The sequence below is a fragment of the Nanorana parkeri genome, unplaced genomic scaffold, assembly GCF_000935625.1.
Source record: "Nanorana parkeri isolate BGI_ZX_2015 unplaced genomic scaffold, ASM93562v1 scaffold275, whole genome shotgun sequence".
NCBI lineage: Eukaryota > Metazoa > Chordata > Amphibia > Anura > Dicroglossidae > Nanorana > Nanorana parkeri.
This window is the reverse complement of record NW_017306543.1, coordinates 779,356-795,768: the sequence shown is the minus strand read 5'-3', so window position 1 is coordinate 795,768 and position 16,413 is coordinate 779,356.

The following is a 16,413-nucleotide window of genomic DNA, read 5'->3' as shown; positions in this document are numbered from 1 at the left end:
AAATCTGACACTGCACTGTGTTGCCCTTCTGTTGTCTTGTACCAGTCTTGCCACTCTCCGTTCTGCCCTAACATTGACTAGTCGCTGACGGCCACAATTCGCACGTTCAGACCCAGATTTTCGGCTGATAGTCCAGTCCTTAAACACTTTAACAACATCCCCTCTTGAACATTTAACAAATTCTTCAGTTTTGCTGATACTCGCTCCATGGCTCGCGCTAACAATCATCCCACGTTCAAAGGCTGTTAAATCGCGTTGTTTACCCGTATCTTCATAAAAAAATCACTTCTACTGTCGTGGTAAACAACCTGCTTCCCTATTTATAATGGTCTGGCCCTCTAGCAACTTCAGCGCCAAATTATAGCTAATTATAGCTTATTTGCCTACAAACGTCAGGTGGTCATAATAAACTGGCCACTCAGTGTGTATATATATATATATATAGCCCAATCTGAAATTCCAAATCAGTCAAGCTACAAAAAGAGTAGCCGTACAATTACTGTCAATGTTGTCAGATGCAATCATCATGCAAAAATATCCTATTGATCAGTCAATACCCAAGCAATTATTTGATATGATTGGAAGTAATGCGCTCCCTAGCACAAAAAAAAGCCAGTTTTTCAGTTTAAGTATAAGGCGTGTTGAAACTATAAATCTCGTCATGTCTCTGGGAGTCATGTCTGTGGCTGTCAGAGCCTTACAATGCCTCATGGTATTTGTAGTTTCACCACAGTTGGAGTGCTCAGGTTGCCTACCCTTGTTCTAAGGTTAAGTTCACACAGGCAATGGATCCAGAAGAGCACCTAGAGCCTGTATTATTAAGGTTCTGTTCTGGCCACACTGCAAATGCTTTATGTGCACACAAAACAACATAGAAGTCAACCCGGAAGTATAAACTGACTCTGTACACATTTTGGACCAGGTGACTGGGGGTAATAAGAAGAGTTTAAAATATGTCCCAAGTGCCCCTTTTGAAGTCAATTGTGTCTAACCCTCCCTTTCTTTTACGTACCTTGAGAAATATAACCAAGTATAACTAGAGTCAGTGTATGCCAAATGTTCCCCATGATCAGTCTATACATAGTTACCATTAGGAGATAACTTGTCTGTTCTTGGCAAGTGTCCTGTAAATTAAATTGCAAGAAGTGGTATTATTGCGCACACAATGGACTCATTTTTGCAAGTTTCAGAGAAGATAATACATTTTTTTTATTAAATCAGCCACATATCCAAGCATGAAATTCAATAAGCTACGAGACGCTTCAGTTTTGGTTTTTTTGCCGTAACTTGCTTTCTTTTCAATAATTTTTCTTAATCTAAGAGAAGCTAATTATTTTTTATATGTAGGTGTAAACAACAGGGAGCCGCAGACTCCCGAAGAATAAGAAAATAAAGCTGATTTGTATAATGTTTTCTCCAACTGTTCATAAACACTGTACAAGTTGAATTAATATTGCTGTAATTTATTTAATGGTTTATTCAAAGGAATAGGGCAGCGAACTGTGTACAATATCCAACTAATGGTAGAGATCTTTAATGATCACCTAGAAGCAGCTTTGCTAGTCTAAATATATAATTTCAATACATTCACCTGAATTTCAACAGAAGCCATGTTAGATTTTAGAAAGAACTAGCGGGCTTGAAGAGAACTGAAGTATGAAGGACACTGTATAGGATTACATTGTACCTGATTAGTGCAATGAGGTTATGAAAGTGAGCAATATTATCACACTAAGGGCTTATGTCAATTGGCGATGTTCCCCTACATTTTATGAGCATTTCGAACACATGTCTAATGCAGGTCAACAGGCTGCAGTTGACCTGCTTTGCATTGTGCTACATTTCTTTGGAAGCAGCATGCCCTATGAGATGCATTCCAACTGCAAACAAAGCAGGTGAAATGCAACCTGTTCTTGCCAAATGTTGTATATCCCATTTGAACACAGCTGCATGTATTTGAATAGAAAATGCAGTGTTTGACAAGAATGGCCATCGACACAAACCCTTAGTCTCTGCATTCATCTTCATCAAAAATCATGTAGTAAAATTCTTGTTTAACAGCTTGCCATCTGCCCCGTATATATAAATGGGCAGACGGCTCGCTCTTTTACGGTAAACATTTTTAACAGCCAGCAATGGTTGTTACAAACAAGTGTTCAGGCAGCTTTAGAGCCATCCAATCGCTTGTACGGTGCATGGGAGTGTACATCCCCCCCTCCACTGCCGCTGCCGGCTATACCAGACTCAGCTGCCCACCATGCAAGCCCAGGACTGGTGGTTTTTTGTACCTCGAGGGAGATCAGCACACTTTCAGCAGTGAATTACATAACTTCCGGTTTCAGTGTGTAATTTCTCTGGCTGCTGTGGCCGAAAAGGAAAAAGCTTATAAAAAAATTGAAAAAACCTTTTGAGTCCCCTGCCCCCACGTTTACACACATACCAATGCAAACACGTGTTGGGCGCGCCTACATGGAAAAATTACAATTGTGCCACACATATTACATACCACCACAAACATTGGAGTGTGAGCAATAATTCTAGAACGTTAGAAATGAAGACTGATTGGTTAGCGCACTCCTAGGGGGGTGTGGTGTGGTGTCCTTATGTTATTAGACCAGGGTGTCTAACTGTACGAAACTGAACGGAAAAAAAAGAATTTGCGCTCCTTCCTTTTTCTTTTTCCCGTTAAGCAATAATTCTAGGGCCATCAATTACAATTAAAGCTAAACTGACTAAAATCCTTTAAAGTGTCGCCTGTGGTCAATTTTGGGCATGGTAGTTTTCCGAGCGCATGCAATTTTAAGGCTTCACATGTTTGGTATCTATTTACTTGACATGACCCCATCTTTTATATCTTACCAAAAATTAGGTTCAAATGTTTCCGTTGATTTTTTTTTATTTGGTACTTTTTATATAGTAAAAAAACTATAAACCCCAGTGGTGATTAAATACCACCAAAAGAAAGAGCTATCTCTCCGAAAAAAATTATATAAAATCTATTTCAGTACGGCATTGCATGACTGAATAAATGTCAGTCAAAGTAACTTAGCACTGAATATTGAAAAATGGCCTGGACAGGAAGGGGGTTTTAACACCCCGGCCTTCAAGTTGTTAAAGCCAAATTGAAGTCACAGAAACACACATGCAGTCAGATAGACATTGTGCTAGCAACCTTCATTTTATAATGTTACTAAAACTTTCCTGTTACGGCAGCTGTGCTAAATATGTCTAAATATTACTGTGCAGTCCAATAAGCACAAAGGTTCAGCAGGCCATGGGGGGCTGAACGAGAAAAAACACTAAATTCCCACATCCACACTGTTTAGTCTCCCCACCAAACTATTGTATTCTGACAGCCGCAGATATGCATAATCGGACATATGGGCATACGTTACAATGTGACACAAATGGGAGGCAGCTGTCACCCCATAACAAAAAGTGCCAAAGCAAGAATCTTCCTTTATAGATTTTGTTAAAATCTGAATGAAAGCTGCAGATTTAAAACATTCCTCATGGTCCTGATAATTACAGTTACACAATAAAAAGTAAGTTTGCAGAAAAATGTTTTAGTATTTTTAGTTTTAATTGGGTTATGTAGACATTTTACAACTAGTTACATTAGAAATATGGGCAATTGCAAAAATTGAAAAAAGGGCCTCAGTCATGAAGGGGTTAAACATGTTGGAGCACAGCAGTATTTCTGAGTCCCTGTGTAACATAGTTTTAGTACCTAATGATTCAAGCCAAGCTGCCCATCAAAAATGGCAATTTCAGTTTAAGGAAATCCCAGTCTCAGCTGCTAAATGGTCAGAGCGACTGTCAATCAAACCAGCAGGAGGCATTAACTGCAGCTGATTGGATGAAAGTGCAGTGCTTATAGTTCACACAGAAGGGGGACCACCTTTTGCAGCATTGGGTGCTGGTAGTCACCCTATTAAAGGAGGCCTCTGAAAGAGCAGAAACTGTCAGGATCAAAACATATTGATTATATATCTACTCCAATATATTGTAGATAATCTTGCATAGCTACATTTAAAATGCAAAATAGAGCTATTTACAGAACTTTATTAGTTGGGTTTACATACACTTCAATGCTTAGTGGAACTCTTCCTTAACAAAGAAATATATAATATAGCTAGGTTAAATAGGTGCTGGGTGTAAAAGACTATTCATTATAAGCACTTGGTAGCACAATGGCTTAGTGGTTAGCACTTCTGCTTTGCAGCACTGGGGGTTATTAGTTTGAATCCTGGTCAGGACACTATTTACAAGATGTTTGCGTGTTCTTCCTGTGCTTGTGTTGGTTCCCTCTCACACTCCAAAGTCATGCTGGAAGGTTAATTGGCCCTGTATCTGTATGCAAAAGATGCCTTAGATTGTAAGCTCCTTCTGAGCAGAGACTGATGTTATTGTACATTATGTAAAGCGCTGCATAAATTGTTAGCACTAGATAAATACCTGTGATAAATAAATACATGTACTGTGCTCCACATTTCAGTTCATGCATTAGAAGGCACAAGGCCCAATTTAGAGACAAATGTGTGGCACCTTTATTTGATGCTAGTATTGAAGATATTGGGTAGCCTCAAGTACAATGGCCCAACCTGGTTCCATCGGTTTTATTAGTTATTTAATTTTATCATCCTTTTCTGAAAGAACAGTCACTTGTATGGTCACCTGATGGACCTGTTTGTGATTTAGTGTGTAACAATAACCTGATTAGATTTCAGCAGGCTGTCGACATCAAAAACCTAACGGTTTATTTCATTGAACAGGTAAGACATCAATCTTCTATTAAAAATGACAAAAGAGCAATGCATTTAAAAGACAGAGGAGAGAAACGGCAGATAAAGCAAGATAAAATTAGATGAATTATAAAGCGGGTGATTGGATTTTTTTCTGAGCTGTGAAACCTTTTATTGGATGTGTTTGGATCGCTAATCCATTGGGTATAATGTTTGGTGTTTTTTTTTCCGAACATAAAATAGATTTTTAGCTGAGTGAAGAAAAAATGCATGCCCAGAGGATTACATTTCTTAGCATTGTATAACAACATCTATGCATTATTGTTGAATTGACTGTGTACGGAAAGCAGTTTTTCCAAGAAAACGAATGTCAATGGCAAAGGCTCCTTTACATGAGGGTACACAAAACGAAAGTGAATACGACTCTAATAAATATATTATGGGATAGTCTTTTTTTAAATGTATCAAAAAGCAAAAACAGAAATTTTAGATATTGTAGTTTACTGGTCATTAGATCAGGTAGCTGCCCTATTTTTCATATTTCAGTCTATTTTCGCATTGTTTTCACTTGGTAATTCTGAAAACATCACACTTCCTGTCCCTTTATGGCTACACTTATTTCTGCACTGTATCTATGGTGGCAGCCATGGTTGTCACACAGGTGTAATAAACTTACCTTGCAGCCTTCCGACAGTGTCCAGTGCCGCCCACTCCCTCGGCATCACGCTACTCCTCCTCTCACAGCTAGCTATCACATTTAAACCACGGGGTTTGAATTGCTCAGCGTCTTGTTGTTGTGTTCAGATGCTGAGCAATCTCCCACACAGAGATCGCAATACACTCTTTCCAAAAGCTCTACATGGATAATCCACATCGGATTCCTGCACTTCCTTTTAGAACCTCGCTACTGCCAAGCTGCGGACTCATCCCCACTGACAAGCTGCCCCCTGCACTCTTCACTGGACTTGTTACTAGCAGCTGTCAGTTCTCAGCAAACAATCTCTGCCTCCATCACACACATGGTGTGTCGGTGAGGTTTCAAAGGCTGCTAACCGCAAGTATTCCTTTCCATATATTGACTGTGTTTTTGCTTGCAGTAGTCTGTTGTAGCATAAACATACAGGGTGAGAGCTATCCTAACCTTGTCGTCTTGGGTTAGATATTAAATAGAGGCTTGTCATTCTATGTGATGTAACACAGCAATTGCCATAAATCTGGATTCCACATACATTCAAGATCAGGGTTTATAATGTAATATAACCCTAGATGATAACCTGAACAAGACTTGTTTATCAATGATATATGAAGTTACATGGAAATAGTTCAGTGGGTTCCCTGGGTAATCTTTATTTGAATGCTCTGGCCTGCGTTATCAACCTGCGTGAATTGCTATGAACTCTACAGCTTATCTTGGACTGAAGTCAAGCAATTATCATACAACTACAACTAAGCCATACCAGGTAAATGTAATAATTGCTAATAGTGTCAGGTTGAATTCCAAACAAGCCTGCCTTTGTTCATCTCCATTACATGGTGGACTAATGGGATTCGTGTATACACAAGAAAGATAAGGATGTTTGTGCTTTCTTTTCAGCTCACAGGAAGTGACAAGGGCATTACATTTCAAAATCAATAACTATTTTCTGTACTTTCAGAAAATGTTATTTGCCCAACCAAATGAAAACCAATGCAGATACCACATCTAAGATATTAATGAATACCTGTTAAGCAGCTGACTCAGGCACCTTTTTGTGGGCAAGTCGTGAGTTGAAGCTCTGCTTGTAGGGTTTTGTCTAGGCAAGCACAAGTGTGCACATTCATGTGCATGCTTAATGGAATGCACAAGCTTGTGTCTTGCCCAGTGTCAGCAGTGGCACCAAACAGCCCATTTTAGGCTGGGTTCACACCTGGGCATGCAGAATATGCGCGTATAGCGCACGTTTCATGCCACACGTTTTTACCGCGATTTGCGTTTCCGAGGGCTATCATGCTGTATCTTAATGGATACGCGTGGCAAATACGCCCCAAAGAAGCTCCTGTACTCCTTTGGGCGTAGGGCCTTTTACAGCGCGTTCCTATAGCTATGAATTCACACCTTCACAGTACAAAACTACGAAGTTCAAATGTTTCCTGCTTTGTCTTAAAGCAGTAGTAGAGTATTGTACCTTGTTAGCCATTAATTAAAGTAGAAATATTGAAGTTGAACTGGTACCCTTTAAGCTTTCAGAATTACTTAGATCCCATCTTCACACTTTATACAATTCTGAAAATGATTCTGAAACCCACATATTAATACACAGAGTTACTAGGAGGAGCAATGAGATGTAAATATTTTAAAAAGATATATTTTTCTTGACAAACTTGAGTGGTGAAGACTATTTTAAAGTGTAAAGCTGGCCATACACTGATTGTGTGAAAAATTGACTTTGTTAAACAATAGGGTGCAAACTGGGCCACCCTCTGACTGAATTTGGGCTGAGTCACAGGACAGCTTTACGCTGTAGAGATAATGAACAGAGTTTAGAAGTGTTATTTGGGTAACTGACTAAAAAGATTGGAGTCCAGACATAATCCTCACCTCAAGTGAGAGTTGAGATCCATATAGCAGAGCAAAAAAATACAACCATTAATCATATAACTCTATTTATATGAGGTTCACACTTGGGCGATCCTGTACATTCAATTGGGTTATATCCACGGGGCAATCACTGAAAAAAGGTACATGTACCTTTTTCCGCACCACACATTCTTTCTGCCGCAATTGCCACACGGAATAGCTGCAAAAAACTGCACAACTTGCAGCCCGCAATTGGGGTGCCATTAGAAATTAATGGCACTGAAGGCGCGATCAGCGGTTGTGTGAGATTTTGTGACCATGCAGCGATCCGCACAGTTTTGCGCACGAACGCCGCATGGTCACGGATCGCCCAAGTGTGAACCAGGCCTTGGTGAACCGGCAATGGACATTCCTCCATCCCTGATGTGTGGTAGAGGAAAAGAGGTTTGAACGTGTCAACTGACTGCTAATTGGAAGCATAAACTCAAAATAACTTGATGTTTACTTCAAAATGTCTTCACTGCACTCATAGTACATACTGCTCCCAGTATGTGTGGCTGTGTAACTGGAGTTCATCTTTAACTCTTTCTGCAGGCTTGGAGACAGAAATAGATTGGATGGGGATTGATTTTTTTTATCGCTTTTTATTGTTTTCCTTCGTTAGCTTCTTCTTCCTTCAATGGTCTTGCATAACTTTACTTGTCTATTTAACCTTTCCTACTTTTAGCTCATATGGGAATATGTATAAAGAAATAGCTTTCAGATAAATAATTCATGTAACATGAATCAATCCGCAACATAAACCAACTGGGATCATTCTTAGGTTGTTTTGTCCAACAGTTAGAATAGCCATTCAGTTACCGTTCTTTATCATTTCTAAAACATGTATAATGCAACCAGTGGGGCTGCTCTGGGCCATGTTTGTTAAATAAAGTTGTCTTTTAATTTAAAGAAGCCCTGGAAGTAGAAATAAGACCAAGTCCAAATTTCTAGTTCCTGCAATTTGGCTGTTGACTTAGGCCAGGTTCACACTTGGGCGATCCTGTGCATTCAATGGGGTTATATCCGCAGGGCAATCACTGTAAAAAGGTACATGTACCTTTTTCCACACCACACGTTCTTTCTGCCGCAATTGCCATGCAGAATAGCTGCAAAAACTGCAAAACTTGCAGGCCGCAATTGGGGTGCCATTAGAAATTAATGGCACCGCAGGCGCGATCAGCGGTTGTGTGCGATTTTCGTGACCATGCAGCGATCCGCACAGTTTTGCGCACGAACGTCGCACGGTCACGGATGTGTGAACCAGGCCTTAAGGTTTTTAAGCTATGTGAAGTGCTGATTAAATCAGAGCAAATAGTGACGACTTGATTCACCTATAGCAGCCGCCGTTGCCATAAGGCAAGCGTACCTACCGGTACTTGGATGCCCCAAGGACTTAGACTAGATGCTCTGATCGAGTGATGCCACAGGCTAGCCTCAGGTGCTGCACTAAGGTATGGACAGAAGGTGAAAGGCACTACCAGAGAGTAAACCAGGGATGAGCTGTGGTCAAAGGTTGGTGGCTGGCAAAGGGTAATCCGGGTACAGGCTGAGGTCAAGGTGGGCGGCTGGCAAGAGTAATTTGTGTGCAAGCTGAGGCCAGTGCTGGCAGCAGGAAAAGCCTAATCAAGGGACGGGCCAAGGTCAGAACCAAAGACAGACAAAAAGCATGGCTTGTGTAGCAAGAACTATCACAAGCACTGGGGAACATGCTGATGATGCTTAAATTGGGCACCACCAACAATAAGGCTTATCCCAGAGGTGTGTGGTCAGATGCATTAAGCCACAGCTGACTAGATCAGTGCTGCAGCCAGCAACACAAAGGATATTTAACCCACAACAGTCAGGGCTGCAGCCAGCAATACAGGCTGCCTGAACTACACAGGCTGCCTCGGGGGCCACCGGACATTTAGGTGATGGTTTCTGATGCAAATGGTGGAACTTTTTCACTAAGTATTCAATATGAACCGAAGAAGCTGGGACCCAGGATTGTTCTTCAGGGCTGTAGCCCTTCCAGTGAATGAGATACTGAACTGAGTTTTTAAACTTTTTGGAAATCAAAATATGCTCTACTTCATACTCTTCTTGTCCATTTACAATTAGGGGCGGCTGGGACGAAACCACAGTGTCCGGCTGAACTGGTTTCAGAAGAGAGACGTGGAAAACATTGGGAATTTTCATAGAAGCATGGAGTTGTAACCTGAAAGAAACCAGGTTAATCTGTTGGATCACTTTATAGGGGTCCATAAACCTAGGAGCAAGCTTTTTAGTAGGAACCTAGATATTTGCTGATCCTCTTCGCTCCCGACTCTCTCAGATTAAAGTTGGAGATCGGGTCTGGCTCTCGACAAGGAATCAAGTTAGACCCAAACTCGGCTACGCAAAGATGATCAGCAAATATCTTCTACGTAGCCAAACTGGAAGAGAGACTAGTTGGGCCAAATTTGAAAAAACATCTGGACAGTACTACTAGCCTCAGGAACATCTGAAGAAATGTGAGAAAAGGAACAGGAGTTAGGATTGTCGCCATAAACACAGTAAAAAGCAGAGCTACCTGTGGAGGAGTGAGGCCAGTTATTATAGGCAAACTCAGCCCAGGGCAGGGCAGAGGACAATTGCAGCTGTCTGTCAGAGATGAAGCAATACAGGTACATACTGTAGTTACATAGTTACATAGTATTTGAGGTTGAATAAAGACATAGGTCCATCAAGTCCAACCTATTGTGTGTGTGCATTTATGAGTTGATGTGTGCGTGTATGAGTCCATGCGTGATTTTTCTGTTAGCTATACCTGTACCCCTGAATGTTCTGGTCACCCAGGAACTTGTCCAGTAGTCTCTTGAATGATTCCACGCTCTTAGCTGAAATCGCTTCCTGTGGCAGCGAGTTCCAGACCTTAACCGCTCTAACTGTGAAGAACCCCTTGCGCCCTGTGTGTTGAAATTTTTTTTCCACCAATTTTAGGTTGTGCCCTCTGGTTTTTGTTACAGAGCTGACCGTAAACAGTTTGTTACTAAGGTTGCTGTCACCCTTGAGTAGTTTATACATAAAAATCATGCCCCCCCTTAATCTCCTCACCTCCAATGAGAACATATTTAATTTTAACAACCTTGTTTCATAGCTCAGATCCTCGAACCCCTTAATTAGTTTGGTTGCCCTCTTCTGGACTTTTTCCAGCTCAAGGACATCTTTTCTTAGTATTGGTGACCAAAACTGGACCGCATACTCCAGATGTGGCCGAACCAGGGATCTATAAAGAGGCAAAATTATAGACTTGTCCCTGCAATACATTCCCTTCTTAATGCAAGACAGGACTCTGCTTGCCTTGTTTACAGCAGCCTGGCACTGCAAGCTGTTCTTCATTCTGCGGTCTATAATGACCCCCAAATCCTTCTCCATTTCAGACTTCCCTAGTTGCATACCCATGAGTGTATAGTCCATTTGCCTATTTTTAACTCCAAGGTGCATTACCTTACACTTATCAACATTGAACCTCATCTGCCATACAGTTGCCCACTCCCCAATCTTAACCAGGTCCTCCTGTAATGTTAAAATGTCTAAATCTGTGTCTACTGCCCTCCCAATTTTCGTATCATCAGCAAACACTGAGATATGACTTCTCACTCCCTCCCCTATATCATTAATGAATAGGTTAAAAAGCATGGGACCCAGCACCGAACCTTGGGGTACGCCACTCACGACCTCCGCCCAGTCTGAGAAAGTGCCATTAACTGATACCCTTTGTACACGTTTTCGTAGCCAGTTTTCTATCCACGTGCACACTAATTCATGAATGCCCATACCCCTTAGCTTGTATAACAAGCGTTTATGTGGCACAGTATCAAACGCTTTGGCATAGTCCAGGTACACTATGTCCATTGTCCCCCCCCCCATCCAGCTCTCTACTTACCTCTTCGTAAAAGGTCAGCAGGTTGGTCTGGCAAGAACGATCCTTCCTAAATCCATGTTGCCCATCACTTATTATATTATGGTCCCGGACAAATTCCACTAAGTAGTCCTTAATAATTCCTTCTATCAGTTTACACACTATGCATGTTAGACTAACTGGTCTATAGTTCTCCGGTTGGCATTTTGACCCTTTCTTGAATATAGGTACCACATTTGCCTTTCGCCTGCCCTCTCAGCAATGTATATAAACCTGTAGTACTTTATGTATATAATCTCACCCCCACACAATTTCAAAGACACTTTCAAAGACCCCCTTCAGCCACCAATCTCTTTCATACGACCTGTTCCTGATTCCAGTCACGTCTCGATCTTTCCACACGATCCTTTTCTTCTTCAGTCACTGCTCCTGCTCCCTCTTTTCACAGCTTGCACTCTGTCACTTTTCTTCTTCAGTCACTTCTCTCTTGCGGTCGAACACTCGTCCCTCACTTTGTTCGTCTGCACCGCACACTCCGGCCTCCGGTCTCCCGCTCGGCTCCCCCGACCTCTGGTCCCGCACCCCCTTTGAGTCTCCTTGTCCGTCCGTCCGCACAAGCCTCCGGTCTCCCGCCTTCAGGTCCCGTCCTCTTGTCCGGCCTCCCGCCGTCAGGTCCCGTCCTCCGGTCCGGACGTCTGGTCCGCCCCTCACCGGCTCGTCCACCGCTCTCCCTCACGGATCCTCTCCTCTCCACCGCTCTCCCTCACGGATCCTCTCCTCTCCCTCGGGTCCCTCCGGTCCTGCACCGTACCGACTCCCTGCACGCCGCTGCATGCCGCGCGGGTGCTTACTGCACGACTTCCGGTTCACAGGTCACAGCACCACCTCCCAGGTCACAGCACCAGGTACGATTCTAATGACTTGTTAGTGTTCAGTCTGCCAATTAATTTGGGGATGATAAACAGGGGAGAAGGACAAACTGGTGCCAACAAGCATACATAAAGCTTTCCAAAACTTTGACACAAACTGTGTACCCCTATCTGAGACAATATTCAGGGGTACCCCATGGAGGCACAGTATCTCCCCTACAAATAAGGATACCAACAACTTAGAAGAGGGAAACTTAGCCAGCAGAATAAAAGGCGTAATTTTACTGAAACGTTCCACAATGACCCAGATGACCATAAAACCATTTGAAGGAGGAAGGTCCATGATGAAACCCATAGCCAGATGAGTCCAGGGATGTATAGAGACTGGTAGTGAAACAAGTAATTCAGAAGGCCTAGATCTTGAGGACTTGGCACGCTGACAGGTCTCACAGGCCTTAACAAATGAGCAGATGTCCTTACGTAGGGTGATCCATCAAAGGCTAGTTCCACTAAGGAAGGCGTCTTGACAACTCCTGGATGTTCAGCCAACTTGGCGTCATGTTCTTCAGATAGGACCTTAGGCCTGAGATGTAGTGGAATTAGTTGGGTTAGGGTTAGAAGAAGCAGAAAGGCCAGGAGAGAGTGCAGCTAGGACCTGATCAGGCAAAATGCTGTGAACTTCTGTGAAGAGATTTAAACAAGGTTCAAAACTGCACCATGGTACAACTGCCTTGGAGTTTTTTTAGACTGGACAATATGAAATCATGAAATCAAAGCAAGTAAAAAAAGAGACCAGCGGGCCTGACGGGAGTTAAGGCATTTAGCCGTTCTGATGTATTCTAGATTCTTGCCATTCTAAACAAAACAAGTGGATGGCAAGCCCTTCCAACCAAAGATGCCATATCTCCAATGCCCACTTGATGGCTAAGAGCTCACAATTTTCAATGCCATAGTTATGTTCCACACTAGGAAATATATGAGAAATAAGCACATGGATGCAACTGATTGGTGGGAGAGTATTGGGAGACCACTGCCCCCACCCCAACATCTGAAGCATCAACCTCCATGACAAATGGCAAGGAATAATAAGGATGTGTCAACACAGGAGAAGACACAAAAGCGGGCCTAAGCTTTTGAACGGCAGAGATGGCCTCTCGTGGCCATAGAGCAGGATTTTCCCCCTTCTTGATTAGGTTAATTGGCAACAGGTCAGTAATATGAATGGGTATAAAAATAGCATCTTAGAGAGTCAGAGTTTTTAAGAAGTTTTTAAGAAGTAAAGATGGGCAAAGGTTCACCAATCTGTGAAAAGCTGCGTCTAAAAATTGTTAAACTATTTAAGAATAATATTCCTTCATGTACAATTGCAAAGACTTGCAAAGACACACGACAGAAGCATGTCCCACATTTTCGTGTGCATTTTTACTTGTTTGTACGTGCGTTCATCCATTGACCGATATGTCTCTTAAGTTGTTTGTCAAAACGTGCGCATGCAAAAATGTGTAAAATGTGCAAAAATGTGCAAAAAGGCTAGCTGAACCCACACATACAAGCATGCAAAAACGATGATGCCTTGGTGTGAACGGGGCCTAAGGGTGATTTAATTCACTATAAGAGTCATATGGACCCAATCTTGTGTGTGCTAGTAATCTGTGTGTCTCCACTAACACACAGACACAGCATGGCAAGCCACTTCTCTGTTCCCTGCTCCTTCTTTCTCCCTCTAAGCTCATAGATGGACAGTTGCTGGAGTCTGTGCTGTCCCTTGTGATCTTGTACTGGACCGGAAGTTCAGGAAAGTGGAGCTGAGAGAGCTGGAGCCAGTTATTTGGAGGCATGACAACTGTAAGTGCTTGGGCAAAAATATAAATAAATAATTTTCTGGGCACTGTATATTCATTCGATTTGGATTAATTATCATAATACTATTTTAACCTGCAATAAAATGGTTATTAAACTTATCATTTACTCTCTTGCGCAGACGTCTGCTAACAGTGGGTTGTAAGCCAATTATTCCCCCACCACCACCTCCCTGGGTGGTGAACTCATTCCTTTCTGCAGTGTTTGTAGCTGGTTACTCTATTATTAGACTATGTTACTCTTATAGGGTAATTCCACTTTCCCAGGTGAACTTGGAAAATGCAATTCCCTCTTCAATCTGGCCTCCCTCCCCCACCAACGCAATACTTACCTTTGGGTGAACGCTTCTTGCCCGCCGCCGATGCGGGTGTACAATTATTACCCCCGTGCTGCCGTGTAGCACAGCCCTGAGCTCTGGATTTAGAATTTTGCTAGCAAATGGCGAGCACTCATTGGTCAGGGCGGTCACCTAACTGAGCCGATGTACTACATTTTAAAGGGTTACTAAATATGTGAATTAAAATAAATCTGTGTTTCCTTAAAAAAGATAGCAAACAGTAGAGGTTAAGATTCCATTCATTTGTAGCTTGCCTTGGATACTTATTGTCCTGCTCCAGTCCAGACCATGTCATCTCACAGTATAATTGCCATTGATAAGGTGAACTGGTTGGTTTGCTGGGCCTGCTTTGCATTTTAAACTAATTGTCACATGGATATCCACATGCTTGCAAATGTATTTTTTCTGGATAGGAGCAGTTTAAAAATAAATCATATTTTGGCAACATGGGAATCAGCCTGACGTTCTGTGTTTGCTGCAAGATGAGTCTTCTCATATCGTACTGGCTCAAAGACAGTATTCCCAGGACACTGGAGCTTGTGTTTAATAATACACAAATGCATTTGAAGGTTCTCACTTCTTTATCAATGACTCAAATACTTCTGTTCTGCCTCCAGAGACTGGTCTGCACAGGGTAATGTTGTCATCATATTAGAGATCATCCTTTATCAGCCAAGATATTTCTACAAAATCTCATATTTTACCTTGTCAGTTAGAAGCCAAATATATAAAAAAAAAAAACAAGGAAAATAGAATACAGCTGAATACTGGCCTGAAGAATCTAGTCATTCTGATGGATTTCTTTGTGTAGTGCAGCTCGCAATACTCCTGTGCACTGGTAGAATCTTAAGTTGCCTCTGTTGTTCACTGCAAGTAATCATCCCTAGATTTAATAGAATATCTTCTGTGGCTCCTGCATAGTCAGTAGAGAGTTTACACTCACAGTCCCAGGTGACAAGCAGTATCTGTTATTTCTTACTATGGGGATAGGTGGCCCTAAAAGAAGGCAGCAGAGATAGAGGCAGAGAGGTTATGCAATAAATTATAGAGTACCGTAGTCTGCAAAGCTCAGTAAACCACAAAACTAAAAGTCAATCATCTTCCAAAAACTATAATACTAAAATGTGTTAGTTGTAGTTCAGTGGCAGTCATAGTCAGTAAAGAGGCCCTGTATCACAACAATGTTTGGCCCCTCCAATCAATTTATTCCCAAGTTCAGTGTATAGACAAATAGATGCAGGAGAAGAGTAGCGTTTGTGATACAATGAATGCTTAAATGGTTCATATTATGTACCTGCAGTAAGACAGTGAATACCCCCTTACTTTGACAGAAGCCCTTTGCATTGCTTAGTGCCAGTCAGGCAGGAAGTGAGCTAGGTGCTCAGTATCCAGCACCACCTATATATTACAAACTAAGAGTGAGGAAGTGAGGAATGCTCTGATTTATTTGACAGTGAGAAAGGGTCCCAGCACCTACTTGGCCTATATCTCGAGGGCATATGTGTAGTTGCACGGTCTGTACAAATAATGCATCCGCACCTGTAGTTATTGGTAGCTATATTTTGTATATTAAACTGCATCACTAGGCAAAGTTTTCTAGTAGTAGTAGAAGTAGTAGCAGTCGCTTAAGGTTAGTGCAGGCAACCGTTGGGGCCCCTGTCAGGTTTTTATTGCTGCCTGTTTCCAAGCTGTGGAGAACCACCCTCTTTATTGGTCCTGGTTACCAGGGCTGCCTCAGGCAGCATCTCTTTGGGTGGAGGGGTGGCAGGCAGAGCGGCATGGCTGCTCTGCTGCACAGTGTTTGCAGTGTGTCTGATGGCCCCTGTCCGGAGGGGAAATCTACTGGGACCCCGAGTGGTACAGGAGAGAGCGCTAAGCAGTGTGCCAGGTGTGTGTCTGAGCTTGAAAAGTAGCAGAGGGACTGTGAAGAGAGCCAGTGGGAAGAGAGAGAGGGATGTGTCCCCTCATTCTGTTGGGACCTGTTGGAACAGGAGAACTTGCAGGACTGTGTTCAGGGCTGCTGCTGGGAGAGGAGAGATGCAGAGCTGTGCACCACCATAGTAAACCCCCCACACACACTGATTGCGGGCACCACCAGCACTCCTGTGCCCCTGGCTCAG